Source organism: Salmo trutta, chromosome 7, assembly GCF_901001165.1.
Source record: "Salmo trutta chromosome 7, fSalTru1.1, whole genome shotgun sequence".
In the NCBI taxonomy this organism is placed as follows: Eukaryota; Metazoa; Chordata; class Actinopteri; order Salmoniformes; family Salmonidae; genus Salmo; species Salmo trutta.
This window is the reverse complement of record NC_042963.1, coordinates 31825678-31831677: the sequence shown is the minus strand read 5'-3', so window position 1 is coordinate 31831677 and position 6000 is coordinate 31825678. Positions and strand designations below refer to the sequence as shown.

The 6000-nt window shown below is 48.1% G+C and overlaps 2 non-coding genes and 6 pseudogenes across 2 annotated transcripts; all 8 read right to left on the bottom strand.

Annotated features, from left to right (window-relative positions):
- Window positions 1-596: 596 nt before the first annotated feature.
- LOC115197812 (uncharacterized) lies at window positions 597-774 on the bottom strand (annotated as a pseudogene).
- A 610-nt stretch (window positions 775-1384) lies between these two features.
- LOC115197820 (uncharacterized) lies at window positions 1385-1491 on the bottom strand (annotated as a pseudogene).
- Window positions 1492-1865: 374 nt separating this feature from the next.
- Window positions 1866-1982, bottom strand: LOC115197831 (U5 spliceosomal RNA). Its single transcript, XR_003879072.1, has one exon. It is a non-coding gene; the product is annotated as a U5 spliceosomal RNA (small nuclear RNA).
- An 808-nt stretch (window positions 1983-2790) lies between these two features.
- LOC115197811 (uncharacterized) lies at window positions 2791-2967 on the bottom strand (annotated as a pseudogene).
- A 609-nt stretch (window positions 2968-3576) lies between these two features.
- LOC115197819 (uncharacterized) lies at window positions 3577-3683 on the bottom strand (annotated as a pseudogene).
- A 374-nt stretch (window positions 3684-4057) lies between these two features.
- LOC115197830 (U5 spliceosomal RNA) lies at window positions 4058-4174 on the bottom strand. The gene has a single exon (XR_003879071.1). It is a non-coding gene; the product is annotated as a U5 spliceosomal RNA (small nuclear RNA).
- Window positions 4175-4976: 802 nt separating this feature from the next.
- Window positions 4977-5153, bottom strand: LOC115197810 (uncharacterized; annotated as a pseudogene).
- Window positions 5154-5762: 609 nt separating this feature from the next.
- Window positions 5763-5869, bottom strand: LOC115197818 (uncharacterized; annotated as a pseudogene).
- Window positions 5870-6000: the final 131 nt, after the last annotated feature.

Genomic DNA, 6000 nt, shown 5'->3' with positions numbered 1-6000 from the left:
AGACAGACAGGAGACAGACAGACAGACAGACAGACAGAGACAGACAGACAGACAATCCTGGTGAAGTGATTGTATTTTTTGGGGGGGGTCAAAAACAGAGACAGACAGACAGACAGACAGACAGACAGACAGACAGACAGACAGACAGACAATCCTGGTGAAGTGATTGTATTTTTTGGGGGGGTCAAAAACAGAGACAGACAGACAGACAGACAGACAGACAGACAGACAGACAGACAGACAGACAATCCTGGTGAAGTGATTGTAATTTTTTGGGGGGGTCACAAAACAGACAGACACACACACACACACAGGAGACACACACACAGAGACACACACACACACACAACACACACACACAGAGACACACACCACACACACACACACACACCAGAGACACACACACACACACACACACACACATCCTGGCCAATGTTTTTTTTTTTTAAGTAAAATGGCGGGAAAACGGGGGACCCCATGAAGGGGGCTTCGCCCTTGTTTCAGTTTGGATGATTCTTCTTTTTTCATTCCTTCTCTTCTTCTGCTAGCTGTTTTACATAGCTTTGCGTATTTCTTTTTCCTTGACAATGAGAGAAAAGTGTTGCACCGTTCCCGGAGGTACTGCAATACCGGGTCGATGCGTGGAGCGGACGGAGCAAGCCCCATTTCCGACTCCCTGTTCGAAAAATCCATTTAATATGTAGTCCCCCGATGGGGGACGTATCAGATATTAAACTGATAAGAACAGATTTTTTTTTTTTTTGGAAAAGTTTTTATTATCACAATTCCTTTAAGGACAGCTCACATATGTTTGTACATCATTATATACACATAAAAACGGCATGAACGCATAAAAACACAGCATTTGAAGATTTCATTTAAATTTGTAAAAAAGTACATGTTGTTAAAACCAATAAAAACAACCATGATTAAAAGTACTTTTCATTGTGGAAAACATCAAATCTGTAAAAGCCATTTAAAATGTGTACAAATGATTTAACAAGGTAAAACATTTTTAAGACATGAAAAACATGTTAAAAAGTCACTTGCTAAGAGGCTGTCTTCGGTCCTTTGTACAGGAGCGGGGTGAGTCCTTATCAAACTTGCCTCCTCCTGCTCTCCCGAATCAATCATCGTCCCGTCCTTAGGGGCCCAGAGGAGATGCCTCCCCTAGGTGCATCGCCCTAGGCGCCGCAGCGCTGTCAGGCCGTGGCCGCAGGGACCTTGGGTGTTGTGGGGGACCCTTCGCCTGGGGTCGAGGCCCCCTTCCTTCTGTACCACCCCAGGGCCTCTGTGGCTACCATGGCCACTGCCTGGGGGGTGGTGTCGACCTGTTTCGCTACCAGCAGGTTGCGGGAGGACCACAGTGCTGCCTTCAGACACGTGAGGGTGGGCCAGAGCTTGGTGAAGGCCTTTGATGGAATGGGCCTTCGGCCCACCTGATAAGAACAGATACTACACTTGATCTGAGCCAAAAGGCCGAGAAGCGATAACCCACAAATTGACCCCTGCACCCGCCGGGCCCCCGGGGGTCTCGGCAGACCTCAGCGGTTTGGCAAAAGTTGTCTCCTCCCCACCCGACGTTTCCCTGGTGACAGGCGGGTGTTTTTTTTAACAAGTCGCTAATGCGTCTTTAAGTCACTAGCTCTTTAAGCCTAGTGCGACTATTTGTTCAAAGCCCGGAAAACACGTCAGTCGTCGTCGGGCTTGAACTCAATTGCCCGAGCGACTACTTTGAGTGGAAAAATACGCCGGTCGGTCGGTCGGTCGGTCGGTCGGTCGGTCGGTCAGCCGGCTTCAAGTCAAACGCCTGAGCAAAAAGTCTCGGCGTCATCTCTGTCAATTTCTCTTGAAACAAGATACCGGGCTCTGCCAGAAGCAAAGCCCTTCCAAAAATATGTTGAACTCGTAAGTGTTCCTCTCCACGGAAGTCTTTAGTAAAAGGCGAAAGGCTTGTGCGTAATGAAGAGAAACCAGAGTCGTATGGAAGTCAGAGGTCGGGGCCCGAGACACACACTGTGCACTCTAGGCCGGGTGCCCGCGGGTGGTTCCCGAACCCACTCTTCCAAGTTTGAGGGCTGTGGGTAAAAATTCAAAGACAGACAGACAGACAGACAGACAGACAGACAGACAGACAGACAGACAATCCTGGTGAAGTGATTGTATTTTTTGGGGGGGGGTCAAAAACAGAGACAGACAGACAGACAGACAGACAGACAGACAGACAGACAGACAGACAGACAGACAATCCTGGTGAAGTGATTGTATTTTTTGGGGGGGTCAAAAACAGAGACAGACAGACAGACAGACAGACAGACAGACAGACAGACAGACAGACAGACAATCCTGGTGAAGTGATTGTATTTTTTGGGGGGGTCAAAAACAGAGACAGACAGACAGACAGACAGACAGACAGACAGACAGACAGACAGACAGACAATCCTGGTGAAGTGATTGTAATTTTTTGGGGGGGGTCAAAAACAGACAGACACACACACACACACAGAGACACACACACAGAGACACACACACACACACACACACACACAGAGACACACACACACACACACACACACACACAGAGACACACACACACACACACACACACACAATCCTGGCCAATGTTTTTTTTTTTTTTTTTAAGTAAAATGGCGGGAAAACGGGGGACCCCATGAAGGGGGCTTCGCCCTTGTTTCAGTTTGGATGATTCTTCTTTTTTCATTCCTTCTCTTCTTCTGCTAGCTGTTTTACATAGCTTTGCGTATTTCTTTTTCCTTGACAATGAGAGAAAAGTGTTGCACCGTTCCCGGAGGTACTGCAATACCGGGTCGATGCGTGGAGCGGACGGAGCAAGCCCCATTTCCGACTCCCTGTTCGAAAAATCCATTTAATATGTAGTCCCCCGATGGGGGACGTATCAGATATTAAACTGATAAGAACAGATTTTTTTTTTTTTGGAAAAGTTTTTATTATCACAATTCCTTTAAGGACAGCTCACATATGTTTGTACATCATTATATACACATAAAAACGGCATGAACGCATAAAACACAGCATTTGAAGATTTCATTTAAATTTGTAAAAAAGTACATGTTGTTAAAACCAATAAAAACAACCATGATTAAAAGTACTTTTCATTGTGGAAAACATCAAATCTGTAAAAGCCATTTAAAATGTGTACAAATGATTTAACAAGGTAAAACATTTTTAAGACATGAAAAACATGTTAAAAAGTCACTTGCTAAGAGGCTGTCTTCGGTCCTTTGTACAGGAGCGGGGTGAGTCCTTATCAAACTTGCCTCCTCCTGCTCTCCCGAATCAATCATCGTCCCGTCCTTAGGGGCCCAGAGGAGATGCCTCCCCTAGGTGCATCGCCCTAGGCGCCGCAGCGCTGTCAGGCCGTGGCCGCAGGGACCTTGGGTGTTGTGGGGGACCCTTCGCCTGGGGTCGAGGCCCCCTTCCTTCTGTACCACCCCAGGGCCTCTGTGGCTACCATGGCCACTGCCTGGGGGGTGGTGTCGACCTGTTTCGCTACCAGCAGGTTGCGGGAGGACCACAGTGCTGCCTTCAGACACGTGAGGGTGGGCCAGAGCTTGGTGAAGGCCTTTGATGGAATGGGCCTTCGGCCCACCTGATAAGAACAGATACTACACTTGATCTGAGCCAAAAGGCCGAGAAGCGATAACCCACAAATTGACCCCTGCACCCGCCGGGCCCCCGGGGGTCTCGGCAGACCTCAGCGGTTTGGCAAAAGTTGTCTCCTCCCCACCCGACGTTTCCCTGGTGACAGGCGGGTGTTTTTTTTAACAAGTCGCTAATGCGTCTTTAAGTCACTAGCTCTTTAAGCCTAGTGCGACTATTTGTTCAAAGCCCGGAAAACACGTCAGTCGTCGTCGGGCTTGAACTCAATTGCCCGAGCGACTACTTTGAGTGGAAAAATACGCCGGTCGGTCGGTCGGTCGGTCGGTCGGTCGGTCGGTCAGCCGGCTTCAAGTCAAACGCCTGAGCAAAAAGTCTCGGCGTCATCTCTGTCAATTTCTCTTGAAACAAGATACCGGGCTCTGCCAGAAGCAAAGCCCTTCCAAAAATATGTTGAACTCGTAAGTGTTCCTCTCCACGGAAGTCTTTAGTAAAAGGCGAAAGGCTTGTGCGTAATGAAGAGAAACCAGAGTCGTATGGAAGTCAGAGGTCGGGGCCCGAGACACACACTGTGCACTCTAGGCCGGGTGCCCGCGGGTGGTTCCCGAACCCACTCTTCCAAGTTTGAGGGCTGTGGGTAAAAATTCAAAGACAGACAGACAGACAGACAGACAGACAGACAGACAGACAGACAGACAATCCTGGTGAAGTGATTGTATTTTTTGGGGGGGGGTCAAAAACAGAGACAGACAGACAGACAGACAGACAGACAGACAGACAGACAGACAGACAGACAATCCTGGTGAAGTGATTGTATTTTTTGGGGGGGTCAAAAACAGAGACAGACAGACAGACAGACAGACAGACAGACAGACAGACAGACAGACAGACAATCCTGGTGAAGTGATTGTATTTTTTGGGGGGGTCAAAAACAGAGACAGACAGACAGACAGACAGACAGACAGACAGACAGACAGACAGACAGACAATCCTGGTGAAGTGATTGTAATTTTTTGGGGGGGGTCAAAAACAGACAGACACACACACACACACAGAGACACACACACAGAGACACACACACACACACACACACACAGAGACACACACACACACACACACACACACACAGAGACACACACACACACACACACACACACAATCCTGGCCAATGTTTTTTTTTTTTTTTTTAAGTAAAATGGCGGGAAAACGGGGGACCCCATGAAGGGGGCTTCGCCCTTGTTTCAGTTTGGATGATTCTTCTTTTTTCATTCCTTCTCTTCTTCTGCTAGCTGTTTTACATAGCTTTGCGTATTTCTTTTTCCTTGACAATGAGAGAAAAGTGTTGCACCGTTCCCGGAGGTACTGCAATACCGGGTCGATGCGTGGAGCGGACGGAGCAAGCCCCATTTCCGACTCCCTGTTCGAAAAATCCATTTAATATGTAGTCCCCCGATGGGGGACGTATCAGATATTAAACTGATAAGAACAGATTTTTTTTTTTTTGGAAAAGTTTTTATTATCACAATTCCTTTAAGGACAGCTCACATATGTTTGTACATCATTATATACACATAAAAACGGCATGAACGCATAAAACACAGCATTTGAAGATTTCATTTAAATTTGTAAAAAAGTACATGTTGTTAAAACCAATAAAAACAACCATGATTAAAAGTACTTTTCATTGTGGAAAACATCAAATCTGTAAAAGCCATTTAAAATGTGTACAAATGATTTAACAAGGTAAAACATTTTTAAGACATGAAAAACATGTTAAAAAGTCACTTGCTAAGAGGCTGTCTTCGGTCCTTTGTACAGGAGCGGGGTGAGTCCTTATCAAACTTGCCTCCTCCTGCTCTCCCGAATCAATCATCGTCCCGTCCTTAGGGGCCCAGAGGAGATGCCTCCCCTAGGTGCATCGCCCTAGGCGCCGCAGCGCTGTCAGGCCGTGGCCGCAGGGACCTTGGGTGTTGTGGGGGACCCTTCGCCTGGGGTCGAGGCCCCCTTCCTTCTGTACCACCCCAGGGCCTCTGTGGCTACCATGGCCACTGCCTGGGGGGTGGTGTCGACCTGTTTCGCTACCAGCAGGTTGCGGGAGGACCACAGTGCTGCCTTCAGACACGTGAGGGTGGGCCAGAGCTTGGTGAAGGCCTTTGATGGAATGGGCCTTCGGCCCACCTGATAAGAACAGATACTACACTTGATCTGAGCCAAAAGGCCGAGAAGCGATAACCCACAAATTGACCCCTGCACCCGCCGGGCCCCCGGGGGTCTCGGCAGACCTCAGCGGTTTGGCAAAAGTTGTCTCCTCCCCACCCGACGTTTCCCTGGTGACAGGCGGGTGTTTTTTTTAACAAGTCG